Source organism: Eptatretus burgeri, chromosome 17, assembly GCF_056783735.1.
Source record: "Eptatretus burgeri isolate ZD-2024b chromosome 17, Ebu_testis_v1, whole genome shotgun sequence".
Lineage (NCBI taxonomy): Eukaryota > Metazoa > Chordata > Myxini > Myxiniformes > Myxinidae > Eptatretus > Eptatretus burgeri.
The window spans coordinates 4,736,153-4,751,416 of record NC_140977.1 but is presented as its reverse complement, the minus strand read 5'-3'; the positions used below and the strand labels follow the sequence as shown (position 1 = coordinate 4,751,416).

Below are 15,264 nucleotides of genomic sequence, written 5' to 3'. Positions count from 1 at the left end.
GTTTGATAAGTGAACTCGGAGGGGGAGTACAGTAGCGGCATCATTCTGCCTTTCATGTGGTAATATAGCAATATATTTGATCTTGTGTTTTCAGGACCTGGTGCAACAGGAAGTGATGAGTGGGGGTTTGGTTGGTCATGTTGGGGAATAAAGGATTGACATGGATTCTGAATGGCTCGGACGTCTTTTCCTGCCATGTTAAAGAAGAAACACATGTGCGAGCACACTGTGCGTAGAGGAAGTGACAGAATGCAGAAATTTGAAAGAAATGGAAGAAGGAAAATGAAAGAGAAATGGAGACACACCAGATGTACACACCATCAAGAAAGTAGAGAATTCGAAAAGATAACAATTGTGAATGAAAAAAAGAGCTTGAGAAGATTGATTGACTGATTGATTTATGCTCTTCCTAAAGGGAGGTCCTTGGCTGCTTGACTCAGGTGATACTAGGTGGTTTGCCACTGCCTTAATTGCCAGCAGGTTAGTTTTGGCAGGAATTTGTAATTTGGCCAGAACGCCAGTGATAGCTCGCTTATTCTTGGTGAAGGACTTCCGTGGGATCTTTAACATGCACCAACTAATGATTAGCAGACGGGACACCCGGCTTAAGGTCCACTCGACGGATGGCACGCACACTGGTCACTCTGCTTGTGAAGCACCGGCATGATGCTAGTATGTCAATCTATCCTTGCCTAGTGCGGTGTGGCAGGCTCCAGTGGCCTGTCTGTTATGCCGCCCCAGTGTGCATTTGATTAGCTCTGTGTCTCTTCCACTTTATCAAACGTTCCCTGAATCCAAGATGACCATTAGATGATTTTTTTTTAAAGTTTAACATTATTCTGTTAATGCAACATAATCTTTGTCCACAAAGTATATTTCGAGGTAGGAAGAGAAAAGCAAAAGGAAATGAAGATGGGCAGAGAAATGCAACAAGTAGATAAAATTGTGAAGAGATGAAAGTAAAAAGTGATGGAAACACAGATAGAAAAAGATAGACAGTGAACACGAAGAACGAGTGAAGAAAATAAACAATTGTAAGGAGAAAAAGAATAACAACGAAATGAAGCTACTGAATTTAAATTGTATTTGGCCACCAAGAAAAAGGTCTTTCTCCCATATTGATATTTTTGTCATATTTTGTCACCAAAACACCGCGTATGATCATGTCATATTCATTATTTTCTCACGGAATGGAAACAAAATGGCGTACACAGACCACGTGACTAGAATTTTCCGAACACATCATGTCGCAACTCTCTCTATGCAGGGACTCCAATGCCCCCATACCTCACTGATCGATGCCCAGACGGCAAAGAGTATGAAATGTAATATTAAGGTATTTTAAAGTAAAGTAGACGACCTGTGAACCTGTTGGGTTCCCATTGTGACAGTGGTTGATAAAAAAAATCATTTCAAAAAAAAAAGATAGCTCTGGCGAACTATACTGCTGAGGTTGTTTCCATTGATCAAATACTCCCGAAGAGTACTTCACTGAATTGGGAATTGATTTTTGAATAATTTTTTCCATTGCCTGATTTGAACGAAACTTGATACTGCACACTGCATGAGAATGGTGAGTAAGGTGGCCCTACAATTTTTGCGCTATTGTGTACCGTTTTGGCTGTATTTTGGGAACATACATACACACACACACACACACACACACATATATATATATATATATATATATATATATATATATATATATATTGTTGCAGTTGTGGAAATTCACAAATCATCATACAGGTTCCCTGGAGATAAGTTATTTCGATAAGTATGTGTTTCAGGTTAGAACCCCCACCGATGTGTAAAGGGATTTGTTCTTGTGCCGGGCTGTGAATCTTTGAGGAAGCCATTATTCTTTCTCCATCTTTTATTTTAAAACATTGCAACACCATCATCTCCTCGACAAACAACGCGATCTCCGCAACACCATCATCTCCTCGACAAACACCGCCATCTCGGCGCCAACTATCATCTCCTACAACGCGAACAAACATTGCAACCATCATCTCCTACAAACGCGAACAAACAACACCAACCGCCATCTTCTCGACGAACAACACCATCTCCGCGCCAACCATCATCTCCTACAACGCGAACAAACATCACAACCATCATCTCCTACAAACGCGAACAAACAACCCCAACCATCATCTCCTGAACAAACAACACGAGCCGATTTGCATATATGGATCACAGGATGGCTTCCCCGAAACCAACTAGTGACGTTGGACATGGGGTTTCCAGCGAGACTTTTGAGGGGTGAGAGGTCGGAGGTGAAGAGTGGGCGGAGCCCGGCCTCGGGTGAGAGTTCAAGGGGCAGCTCGCCCCACCTATAAAGGGCGGAGCTCGCCTGGAGTGGGTGGAAGTCGGCAGGGGAGCGGTGGAGAGAAGCCAGTCGTGGAGAGTCGGTGGGTCTGGAACCAGTGCAACCTGCGGCTTCGGAAGTCAGTGCCAGTCGGGGGAGAAGCCAAAGTGCCAGCTGCGGTGGAGTCCAGAGAGTCGGAGTCCGGGCAAGGAGAGCCAGCAGCAGCGACGGAGCTTGGTGGTCTGGGAAAATGACCCTGACGGCGGTCGAGCAGCGTCGCTGAGGTAGTGGACGGGTCATTAAAGAGCATCAACTCTAAAAGAGCCAAGAACCCGTTCACTCCTCTGAAAACGTTTCCGGCCAGGTCCGCCAAAAGGCCGCGACGAGAGCCCAACCACCGAGAGGAACAAAGCAGCCACTCAAGCCGCTCGCCCAGCTGCTCAAGCCGCCCGGCCACTCAAGCGACTGGCGCGTTGCGACACGAGGGCCAAGCAGAGACACCAGGGGTCACCGACCCAAAGACCTTCGAGCCATCACAAGGGACGGCCAGGTAACCTGCCCGGCCTCTTGCGAGCCTTCGGTCATCCAGGCTCCGAGTCCGAATAAAGGCTCACGGTCCCGTTTCTTTTCTGGGTTTTGTATGAAAGTCTGTTATGTGGTGCCTTGTCTTCTAAAGTAGAAATTATTTAAGTGCATGCCTGTACATAAGTGAATAGACATCGGCTGTAGGCTTTGCTCGTGTCATGCCCCTTCCCCCATTGATTGCTTGCTTGTTTAATAAATGCCCCGTTGTTTGAATGTAAAACTGCTCGTTGCATCCATTTCCTCCCATTGACTTCCACGGCATGTTCGGGAAATTAGCAGGCTGTTAAAGCCAATAAAAGTGGTCATTTGGTCCGACAGAACTTGGTGATTAAAACCGCTCGGCATCGCACACGGAACGAGTGTGCTAAGTGGCTCGTTTCCGTACGAATTCCGTCGAGGTATAAATTCTCGGTACTTCTGTCTTCGCGGATAATTAGGTATAACGAGATTTGGCGATTAACCCTGTACCGCATGGACAGAATATTGGCAGTTTATGGTGCGTTAAGGCACCCGTAGCAGGTTTCTGGAGTTGTCCGGAAGCTACGACTGGATTCCGGTTTTCGGCGGACGCGCGACTGCGGTTGGGCCGTAAGCGGTCGTGCGTGGTGTCGAACCGGTGGAATTCGTAACAATATATATATATATATATATATATATATATATATATATATATGTATATATATACACATACACACAAGATGAGAGTTTTAGTAATATATAGATAATAGGGAAATAACATGTTCAGACAAGTGTGAGACCATTGAGGGAGAGATCACATGGAGATTGGTTGGTGATTAAAGGGAGATGGTCGCATAGCTGTCTTGTTCATGTCAAGGACAAGATACAGAAGGATAGGAAACGTGACTTTCTTGGTGTGTGGCATCAGATGTGGAGACCCATCATACATGCACCGAGACCTACATAGGAGAGAATCGGCAAATCCTTAAGGCCCGTATGAACCAACATTGTCGACCAGTGCATGAAAACGGTTTCAACTCTGCTGTGTATCCGTACTTGAACCTTCATAGTCACAGCTTTGACAACAGTCAGGTGGTCATTTTAGCCAGAGAAAAAAAATGTGGGAGAGGGGCACAGCTGTGTTTCCAAGAAATGGTAGCTTCCTGGCAGCCAAGCTGCCAGATGCAAGAACAGAGAACTCTCTGTACTCTTCTTCTGCACTTGAACAAATTTTGATGCAAGCTTTCATCTTCCATGCTTTTTGTCCTGTTCTGTTCTGCCAAATGTTGTCCCAGTTGATGCAGCTTAAACTTTTCCTCTTACTGTCATAGTCTCCATGATAATGACTCTTCCCATCCAACTTATCACACTTTAACTGATGATACATATATATTTCAAAACAGTGTTACATGGTCACTCTTTCTTATTGGTGGACACCGAGTCAAATTTATTACCAAATCTTCCTCATTTGATAAAAACCAAGTCGAGCAAGCTTGGCTCTTGAACCTTCTTGAATCTGCATGGGGTTCATTGACATGTTGATTAAAAAAATAAATCATGAACACAATCCAAAAAAGAACTCGAGTCTGCTTCAATAGTATGATGAACCTACCAATTCGTCCATGCCGACAATAGATGCTGTCATCGTGACCTCAAAACAAACTGCAATTCCTCTCTTCATAATGCCAGGAACAAAAAGTTGATATCCTTGTAAATGCAGTTCACAACGTTGAATGTCGTTACAAGGATTTTTCAGCAAAATCTGTCAATGCAATGACATCAGGACAATCAATCGACACTCGAGCTTTCACCACATCCCTTTTGTTGAGTATCGAGTCACATTTGGTACAAAGACATTTCAGAGTTTTAAAACTTGTTCTCGTGATTGTATCTGCCCTTGAATTTGAAGAACAACATGAAGTCAACAAACTTGATCTCAAGGAACCCGTAGAAGTTCAACTTGAACCAAACATGTTTACATGGTCATCATATTGACTACATGATCAACTTCCCAGTTCGTGCTGGGCCTGGATGAAACCTCTTCTTCATTATCCTCCTGTTCCATATGGTCAGGTGACTCTCCACCCCCGAGTCTGGACTTCAGCTCTTCACTGAGCTTCTTGTGCTCATTACATTCCGTAATGTTCCTGTGTCTAGCAATCTGTACGGATGTCACGTACTCTACTCAATACCTCACCTCTTGTTTCACAACTTCCCAAGATGACTTTTAAGGGCCGAAACGAATGCTGCACTTTCTTCCTGAGACGATATACTGCCTTAATCTCATATGAGGGGGACCCTCAGATCCCGATGAAATTCATTGTTAAAATTCAACAATGTGGAAACTATCATTCATCGGATGAATGATAGTTTCCACATTGTATTTGCCTTCTTCTTTTGTGAGTTCTGAACTATCACCCTCAGACTCTGGAAGCCTGAAGAAGATGAGGTTACTCTTTCTACGTTCCCGCTCATTCAACTTATCCATCTTGGAAGTAACCAACCTCTCTATCATCTCAGTTGCAGAGTCAATCGGCATTTTGTTGGGAGTTCTCATGAATGTTTGGTCTGCAGCTGAAAAACTCCCTTATTTCTGATCCTCTCAAATTCCTTCTTCATCTCACTCTATCTCTCACCACACTTGTCACTGCTGTCCTTCATTTCGGATCTCAAACGCTTAACTTCTCCTTCAAGCTTGGTCTGCTGAGTTTGAAGAGTGTTCATGTAGCATAACAAAGTTCTCCGCACTCTTATTGCATGTTCTGCAATCCAAATGTATACTGCTCTCCCCATTGTCAAATTCACTGATGATCTCACACAACCTCTTGGACACATTCTGGCATGCAGCATGAAATCAGAATCGATGGAGTTCGCATTAAATGGCGCAATCATCCTGTTGAATAACAGCGTTTGAACTTCCACACAATGAGTCATTCTTACTTTGAGATGTTTCCTTGATCATGTCAGCAATGGTGTTAGCTTTATCCTTCCTTCCTGAACTAACAGCGAATGCGTGGAACTGGAACCCAAGTCAAACAGCAAGGGAAAACACGATCTAGTGGAGTGGGTCCGTCGTCCTTGTGTCTGCATGGCTCCTTTAATGGATGGTATGCTTCACTTCAAGGTATGACTCCACAATCCCTCCCATTAAACTATCAAGGGTTGTTGTGCACGAGGTCGTGCACGTGACTCAAGTCAGGTGATTCATAGTCCCGGGGCTCAGCGTGGGGGGGGGGGGAGGACCCCAAATATCTCCATGTATACGTGTTTCGGACCACGTGGTGGAAATGAACCCGCTCGAAGCCATGTGTTGGTCCATTCAAATTGGAATTATTACCTTTGTCCAAATCGCAAGGTTAATTACATCACACATTCAATAACCCAAACACATTACTTCAACCAATCTGACGAAAAAGAATGAAAAATATTTTTTAACTAGAAGGGCACTCGCTATAACGCAGACTCCGCCGCGCATTGCCTGATCCAACAGAACATATCACGCCCAATAAATATATCGTTTTTGGTCCCATCTCTCAATGGTGAAGAATCACTTTTTAAAAATTCTAGTCGTCGGATCCGGATCTTCACCAAAATCGAATCAGTTCGTCCTTGTCACAAACCGAACATGCGCACAAAATTTCATCCGGATCCATCTACAACTTTTTGAGATATCGTGCTCACAGACAAACAACCAGACAGACAGACAGACACACAGGAGACTGGAGAAGGGGGAGGGGTCTCAGACCCTGGAATCTCTACATAGAAGAGTTACGACATGACGAGTCTGGAAAAAAAGTGGTCACGTGGTCTGTGGACGCCATGTTGTTTCCGGCTTTCTTGGCACATTTTGCACTTTGCGTTTGTTTACATCGAAGATCACTATTTTTGTGTTGTCTACATTTGATAATTTCTTGAAAGATGACGGGTTGCTGTGCCTTTGGGTGCAGTAATCGGTCGGAGAAGGGATTTCACATGTACAGATTCCCGAGAAATCCTGAAAGAAGGAAACTGTGGGTGAAAAGAGTCCGGAGAGTTGGATGGGAACTGACCTCGTCATTTGTGTCAGGTTAGTCATAGTATAGTAGTCCCGTACACATACTTTGATGCGGCCTTATTATTTTTTTAACTGTTGATTGCTTCTCGCGAGTTTAATTTTGTCTATGAAGTCAAATTGAATAAAAATTCATAATACGGTACCAAGTAAATACAATATTATTGCTATGTGTATGTGTAGTCTTCATTTTTTTCAGGAATATTATTGATCTAGGGGTCTAGTCTATTTATTGAAGAAAACACAACTTTAATTAGTCTGGAATCTAATTCAAATTGACCGGAGGGCGACTAGTGAGTGAGTGGCACTGGCCACTGCCACTGGTAGTGGTCGGCATGAACATGATGAAAATGATGAGTCCAAGTCCGATTGCAATCTGAACCTGGTGTGATGGCAGCACGGGGTCAGATATATGATTTGACGACCATAAAGCTGAAATATAGTCAGACTGACATGTCTGATATTACCGAAAACGGGAGAGCTGTTCGGTGTGTGTATCACTGTGTATGTGTGTGTACAACAATTTACCTTTGCATGTATAAGACATCATCGTGAGGTAGACCAGCAAATTAGAGAAGGAAAGAGAGTGAGAGTGAAGGTGAGAGTGAAGGGGAGAGTGAGAGTGACAGAGACAGAGACAGAGACAGAGACAGAATATTTCATAAAAAACATTGTAAGTTGCAATGAATTATGTCAACCAAGAGAATGTGTAGAAACAGGATTCCATGTAAAAATGACATACCTGCATGGTGGTTGAATGATCATGATTTAAAGAAAAATACAAGAAGTTTTCCAGTTTAGTCCATATCATTTTCCCTTTATTTTTTTTTTCTGATATACCTGCCCACTCCACCCTGCATATCCCATCCTCTTGAACGCTCTTCTCCGTCCCTTCTTTCCTCGTTTTTCTTCTCACTTCTCCTTGATAAAACAACATGTTTAAACAATGATTATTGCAATAATTAACAAAATCATCAGTCTAAATCTTGGATGAAATCGTATTCAAAGCGAGGGACACAGGGCAGGTCATGAATTTCACAGCACAGCACATGTACACGCTGTAGTGGGCAGTGCGCTTGTGCGTGGCGCAAAGAATGGAAACAAAATGGCGTCAAATTCCGGGTTGTCGAAACTCTTTCTATGTAGGGACTCCATCAGTCTATCAGACCCCAAACCCGATGTGGGGAGAGGTTGTTCCCTCCACAAACCCCACGATTAGTAGAATAATGAAATTTTTACGCCATTCATCCCAATTGTAGAAGTCACGTGATTAAAGTGGAGAATCTGCCTTGTGGAATTCGTGAATAAGATTGTTTGGAGAAGTTACGCGGCACGTGGTTCTCTTTTATCGGAATTCTTCACGTTCTTTACTCGCGTCTCATGGTGTAACAATGCACTACACGACGTTCCTCGATTACATTCTACCCCACAGTACCTGACTCGTTTACAATCGACCTCAGTCCCCTCCGGTGCGCCATGCATCGAGATTTCTCCACTGAAGATCACAGATCGAACCTCCCAAGAACTCGGAGCGGCTGCGATGGCGGAAACGTGGTCCTCCGGGAGGTTCTCCAGCAGACCGCGGATCCAGGAACGGTCCACCTGAGGGATAAAGAATCGGAACCCGGTACGTAAAGTTCTTTCCTCACCTTGCTCTTCCCGTTTCCGTCTTGAGTTCGTGCTGTGCACCGTTTCAGGAACTCATTTAAAATTTGAATCTCCCGATCGTCTGAGTTGGGTGGGAAACTGAGGAAAAAGGATACAGAGATTACCGTGTGATACTGAGGTAAAGGGGTACATATATTACCGTGTAATACTGAGGTAAAAGGGCACAGAGATTACCGTGTGATACTGAGGTAAAGGGGTACAGATATTACCGTGTAATACTGAGGCAAAAAGGATACAGAGATTACCGTGTGATACTGAGGTAAAGGGGTACATATATTACCGTGTAATACTGAGGTAAAAGGGTACAGAGATTACCGTGTGATACTGAGGTAAAGGGGTACAGATATTACCGTGTAATACTGAGGCAAAAGGATACAGAGATTACCGTGTGATACTGAGGTAAAGGGGTACATATATTACCGTGTAATACTGAGGTAAAAGGGTACAGATATTACCGTGTAATACTGAGGTAAAAGGGTACAGAGATTACTGTGTAATACTGAGGTAAAAGGGCACAGAGATTACCGTGTAATACTGAGTTAAAGGGGTACATATATTACCGTGTAATACTGAGGTAAAAGGGTACAGAGATTACTGTGTAATACTGAGGTAAAAGGGCACAGAGATTACTGTGTAATACTGAGGTAAAAGGGTACAGAGATCACCGTGTAATGCTGAGGTAAAAAGGTACCGAGATGACTGGGTAATATTGAGGTAAAAGGGTACAGAGATTACCGTGTAATACTGAGGGGAAAAGGGTGCAGAGATTACCGTGTAATACTGAGGTAAAAGGGTACAGAGATTACCGTGTAATACTGAGGTAAAAGGGTACAGAGATTACTGTGTAATACTGAGGTAAAAGGGTACAGAGATTACCGTGTAATACCGAGGTTAAAGGGTACAGAGATTACTGTGTAATACTGAGGTAAAAGAGTGCAGAGATTACCGTGTAATACTGAAGTAAAAGGGTACAGAGATTACCGTGTAATACTGAGGTAAAAGGGTACAGAGATTACCGTGTAATACCGAGGTTAAAGGGTACAGAGATTACCGTGCAATACCGAGGTAAAAGAGTGCAGAGATTACCGTGTAATACTGAGGTAAAATGGCACAGACAGTGCCGGATTTATGGTAGATGTAATGCACTCGATAGACAGGGACGAAGGCTCTGAAGTTGGAACAAAAGGTTTAATTCGGACACAGGCACAACACAACACAACACAGCATCAGAACATGGGCGGGTCACATGACTGACTGAACCACGCCCTGGTGTACCCACGTGTGCATTATCATAAACAACTGACACATCTCATCTCCCCTCCCCCCCCCTTTATTATTTTTTTATTTTAATTTTACAAATCAAGATGCTCAGGAGGCTTCCAGACACGAGCTGATCTTCTCGGGGCTAGTGGAGGGCTCTCCTTGCTTGTGACGACTGTGGGGTTCTCAATAATGGGTGCAGGGTCAGGAAGGAGTTGAGGTACATTGATGGGTGAAAAGCTTTCATGAGGAAACACCTCAGGTTCAAACACAGGTGGTGTTGATTCAGGAGTGAGTGACAACTTGGCACTTGAGCCGGTTCAATGTTTGGCTCCCCACGACGTCACCTGAGTTGGTCAACATGTTTACGTGTACATCTACCATCACACAACTTCACAAGAAACATCATTTCACTAGTATTATTGACAATGATGCCAGTTCACCACTTGGTTCCACATCCGGAGTTCAACACGTAAACAGGATCATTGATCGAGAATTGCGGTGTACAGACGTTTGGTCGTGATTACATTTCTGTTGATGCTTCTTTTTCTTGACCTGGACCGTTACGTCCGGGTGCACTAATGATAACGGTGTTGTTAATTCACGACCCATCAGAAGCTTGGCAGGTGAGCGACCGGTGGTTTGATGTGGTCTGGTGCGGTAGTTGAGCAACACACGAGCTTGACGACATTGAATGGAGCCTTCCTTGACTCGGCTTCGACCATTCTTGATGATCTGAACAGCACGTTCGGCTTGACCATCACTGGCAGGTTTGTAGGGGGCAGATGTGCAGGGCTTAATGCCTTTCATTTTACAAAAGTTCTGCAACTCTGAACTCGTAAATGATGATACGTTATCTGATACAATGGAGTTTGGAATACCATGTTGCGCGAACATGGCACATCAAGCTTCAATTGTTACAGCAGAGGATGAGGATGGCGCCACGAGAGTTTCAATCCATTTGGAGTAGGCATCAGCTACGATCAGGAAAAGCTTCCCTTGAAATGGACCAGCATGGTCGATGTGCGGTCTGGACCATGGTTTTGATGGCCACGACCACATGGCTAATGGAGACTGTGGCGGTGTCTTGGCATGGGCTTGACAAGTGTAACAATGGCGTGCAGTGGACTCGATGTCACTGTCCAAACCAGACCACCGAACATGGGCTCGGGCAATAGTCTTCATGGTGACGATGCCTGGATGAGCATTGTGGAGTTCACTGATCATTTTCCCGGAGAGTTTTAGCGGAATTATCACTCGGCTACCCCAAAGCAGGCAGTCTGCATTAATAGAGCCCATTCTTCTGGTGAGGTAAGGTTTTGCCCCTTCTGATTGTGATGCCCAATCACCTGACATAACACAGAGTTTAATTTGTGACAATCTGGATTGCTTTTGGTCGCACAATCAATCTGATTTGCGGTTACGGGCGCCTCATCGTGAATGATGTTCGCCATGAGATGAATGATATCACCAGATTGTGGAGGTTCTGGGATGGTTATGAGAAATGGCAAGCGACTGAGCGCATCAGCACAGTACATTTCCTTACCCTGGTGGTAAACCAATGAATAGTCACAACTGACAAGGGTCACGCCCAACATTGTACACAACCTGATTATGTGGGCAGAATGGCTCTGGTTTCTCCCAGGAGACCTAACAAGGGTTTGTGATCAGTCTCAATGGTAATATGTCTTCCAAAGACATATTGTTGCATCTTTAAGGTGGCCCAGACACATGCTAACGCCTCTCGTAATACTTGAGCATAGCGACGTTCAGTGTCAGATCGGGTTCGTGATGCATACGCAACAGGCTGGAGATTACCAGTTTCATTTGGTTGCAATAATGCACACCCAGTGCCATATAAAGAAGTATCACAATTGAGAACAAGTTCCTTGGATAGGTCGTAATGGACAAGTAACAGCGAGGAGGACAGCATGGTTTTAGAGGCCTTGAATGCTCTTGTTTGGGCGGCTTCCCATTTCCAGACGATGCCATTCCTGAGAAGATGCAGAGGCTCGACGGTTGTGCTTGGTTGAGGCAGGAAATTACCAAAGTAGGTCAGCATACCCAGGAATGCACGAAGTTCTGAAATGTTTGGTGGCATTGATGCATTCGCAATTGCTTCAACTTTGCTCGGAGAAGGCAAAATGCCTTGGCAGGAGATTTGATGACCAAGGTATTCAACCTCATGTGCCATAAAGGTACACTTCTCATGCCTTTGACGTAACCCAGCTTGTGACAGCCGATTGAGGATTTTGTTTTGGTTCTCGAGGTGTTCATGTTGTGACTTGCCAGTCACTGGTATGTCATCCTGAAAAGCGACTGTCTTTGTTACATTTTTGAATAATATCTCCATCTTGCTTTGCAAGATTGGTGCAGCAGAGTGTATGCCAAATGGGCATCCGTTGTACATGTGGAGTCCTTGATGAGTGTTGATGCATGTGTGGGGCTTGGAATCATCATCCAGTTCCATTTGAGCATAGGCATTGGTCAAGTCAAGCTTATTGAATGTCTGGCCATCCATGAGAGTGTTGAACAGATCCTGTGCTTTGGGCAAAGGGTAGCCATCCAGCTTTGAATAGCGGTTGATCGTCATTTTGTCGTCCACACAAATGCACACTGTTCCAACTGTTTTGAATATTGGAATGATGGGTGCTGCCCAGTCGGAGTACTCGACTGGTGAGATGATGCCCTCACTCTGCAGGCTGTCAAGCTCACATTCGATCATTGATCGCATCATGTAGGGCACAGGTCTCGCCTTATGGAACAATTCCTGAGCATCTGCAGAAACATGAATCCTCACTTTGGTCCTGCAAAGGTGCCAACACCAATACGGAACAAGCCAGGGTACTTGTTGAGCACGGTATCATATTGTATCCAGCATCACAGTTGGAGACTCTGTTTACGTCACTCCAATTAAGTCTGATTATTCATCACCAATCTCGCCTCAGAGGGTTGGTCCTTCTCCTTGCACTGTCAGTGGAGGTAGGACATGAGTGCTGTTTCCATATCCTACAGTTACGTTAGCTGAGCTAACTACAGGAATCACCTCCTTGGTGTATGTTCTCAAGTCAGTAGATATAGGCTGGAGTGCAGGAGCCTTTCTGGGAGGTTAGATGGAGGTGAACTTGCTCTCGCTCATAATTGATCTGGAAGTGCCGGTATCAACTTCCATTGTTACATCAACTATAATTGGAGCATCGGAGCTCTTTGTTCCAGCAGAGAAAACCTCACGAAGATTCTCACTTGAATCTTGGCTGAAGGCTGTGCTCTGTGACCTATCGTCCACTGCTTCAGGGTTCTCCCCAATGTGATGAGCAGGAGACAAGTTCTTCGACTTGGATCGAGAACAACGACACTTCATGTGTCCCCGCTTACTACAGTTGTTGCAGGTATAACTCCTGTACCAGGGAGGCCCCTGGGCATGTGTTAGGTCCCTGGGCAATATAGCAGCGAGGTGTCTCGAATTACATGGTGAAGTTTGTCCTACTGTAGCAATGTGTAGTGAAGCGGGTGCATCGAGCCAGTCCACGCTAGTGTACATACACAGACACACACAGACACACACAGACACACACACACACACAGACGGAAAACCTGATCAACTTCTCTCAATGCTCTTGTTTGACCACACCTCCTGAGCCACACAATATTTTTCATAAGCCACGCCCACTTTCCGATGCCACTCCCACTTTCCCACGCCACTCCCACTTTTCATCAACCACGTCCACTTTCCCTAAGCTCCGCCCACGTTCCTAAGCCCCTCATAAAAAATGACAGTAAATAGACACCCGATTTTTGAAGGACTACCATTTGAAAAATAAAACCTCAATCAAAAATCGGCTCGAGTAAAATTTTCTAAATATCTCGAAGTGTTTAATTCCGAAGTCTCGTTTCTCTACATTCAAAACTGAAGGGCAAGTATTGAAAATACTGTACGCGGTTTTTCGGCCGCTGCACAGCAACGGGTGGCTGCTAGGCAACGAAATTCAAACGCCCACATTCCCACCCCATATGGCACCTGTTGGCAAAGTTTCATCGAAATCGGTTCGCTGGTTCGTGCTGTGGAGCCTCGCGTTGCAGACACACACACACACACACACACACACACACACACACACACACACACACACACACACACACACACACACACACACACACACACACACACGGAAAACCCGACAATAACGGATATCTCGCATATATAGCGAATCCAACAAAACACACCACTGTGTTTCAAATCGGCCTCTAGGGGTAGGCACGATATTTTATTGGCTCGATCTCAAAAATGGCTGGTAACAGAATTGAATACACAGCACAACAACCTGCCAGAACTCTTGGCAACAATAGAGTTCCAAAAACAGGTCGTACAACTCACAGCTCCGCTCAACGATATCCGGGAATAACGATCACACTCTTCCGGATTTAACTCATTCCGTTAGACGGAGCTATCAACGATCAGCACGACGGTGCTGTCGAGAGTCTTTAAAATCACTTGAAATCGCATTAAAACATGCGATTCGGAGCGCTCGATATCTTTTTCCACGCGAGATCTTAGAGCCACGTCCGTCGCCAACAATGGCACCCCGGCTCTGTCGCGGACCACCCACCACGTACTGATTCACCCACCAATCCCTGGGAGCCTGAAAAAGGTCACATGATGTTGTGATCGGGACACTAAATTTGGTGAGAACATGGTTTTTCTCACAATATATATATATATATATATATATATATATATATATATATATATATATATATATATATATATATATATATATATATATATATATATATATATATATATATATATATATATATATATATATATATATATATACATATATATTGTGACGTTCACGGGACTTGAACAGTCCCGTCAACGTAGAATGAGCCGAAACGATGGAGGCGGTTTATCCTTTACAACCCAAAGATGGCGGTTCTAATCGCTCTACCGCAAACGGGACGTGGCACGAGTGGCACTTCCCGTTTGTGGCACGCAAACGGGACGTGGCACTTCCACGAGGAAGGTGGCACGAGTCGCTTTTCACTGAGTTAATGATGTTTATTTCTCCAACCAGAAATAATAAGACTCGGCAAGAGGAGGGATCCGGGGCGATTCGACGGGATGGTGGTGTGGGTTTGGGCTTCTGACCACTTACAAAGCTTTTGTCCGTAGCCTGATGGAGTACTGCTCTCCCCTCTGGGCTGGTGCTCCTGCCTCCCACCTTTCTCGGCTTCACGCTGTCAAAACCAGGGCATTTAAGATCATCGGCATCTCCCGCAATGAAGCTGAGTCTTTGGGCCTCTCACTCAATCACCGCAGGTTGGTCGGTGGTCTTTCTGTCTTCTACCGACTCCTCTCCAGCCTTGCCCCCCCCCCCTGCTCTCTCTGCGATTTGTCCCCACCACATTTCCACAGGGCGCTCAAGGT

At 44.7% G+C, this 15,264-nt stretch overlaps 1 protein-coding gene across 1 annotated transcript in view; it reads left to right on the top strand.

The window, feature by feature from the left end:
• The window catches only part of LOC147009150 (uncharacterized), a 50,847-nt gene extending 49,251 nt beyond the window's left edge, over positions 1 to 1,596 (top strand). Inside the window, exon 8 of the mRNA XM_085862785.1 lies at positions 95 to 1,596. The gene's annotated coding sequence lies outside the window, so the exon portion shown is untranslated. The remainder of the gene's footprint in view (positions 1 to 94) is intronic.
• Positions 1,597 to 15,264: the final 13,668 nt, after the last annotated feature.